Here is an 851-nt window from a genome sequence, read left to right as displayed (position 1 = left end):
TATTATCTGTTTCAACCAATCCTGTGCATATTTTGAATAATTTAAATAAATAGGCTATTAGCTATATATTTATGTTTTATGTATTAACTTAAGAGTAACTAGATTTTCTATATTTCATCAAAGTTATTTTAAGAATAATTTCATCCTTGGTACCTGGAACAAAAGTTACTTGAAAGGAGAAGAAAATACTGTAGTTTGTAATGTGCATTTGTGGTGTTAGTCAGTTTTTGTTTCACTTTAACACTAGAATTCATCTTGATGGCTGACTGCACTTGAAACCACTTCCTGTTTTCTGCTCTATAATTAACACCTCTTGCATTTTACTGTGACATTCTCCTTCCTGCTCTCAAGAATATAATTGTTGGTTTTATCTGCTATATAATAATTCCTTTTTTCTGATATTTTTCAATAAGTCTCAAAAACTTACTGTTCATAACATCATTTTTGGAATGTGTTCTGCATTGTGTCCTGTAACATTATGGATAAACATAAGGTAGGCTGTTTTCTGACTAAGAAACTGCTTTAGTGTCATGATAAAATCTGAGAGCTGATCAGACAGAGACGCATTGTGGCCACTGGGTGAGCCTAAATGAAACCATGACAACATGACTCATGAATTCCCCCTTTTGCTCTCTCATCTACCAGTATCAAAAGAAAAAGGAAGTAGTTAAGGCCACCTCTTAATTGATTTGATTGGCTGCCTGGGTCTTTTTTTATAAACATAAATCATAAATGATCAAAAGAGTAAGTAAAAGTACTTCACCCTAAAATGTAATTCTTGAGCTTACAATATACCATCTACCATAAGACTACCATTGCTGTGGTCCCCCCTCCCCAAGTTGCTTTAAAAG

Source organism: Dicentrarchus labrax, unplaced genomic scaffold (genome assembly GCF_905237075.1).
Source record: "Dicentrarchus labrax unplaced genomic scaffold, dlabrax2021, whole genome shotgun sequence".
NCBI lineage: Eukaryota > Metazoa > Chordata > Actinopteri > Moronidae > Dicentrarchus > Dicentrarchus labrax.
The sequence above is the reverse complement of the archived record's forward strand: the minus strand, read 5'-3'. Positions refer to the sequence as shown.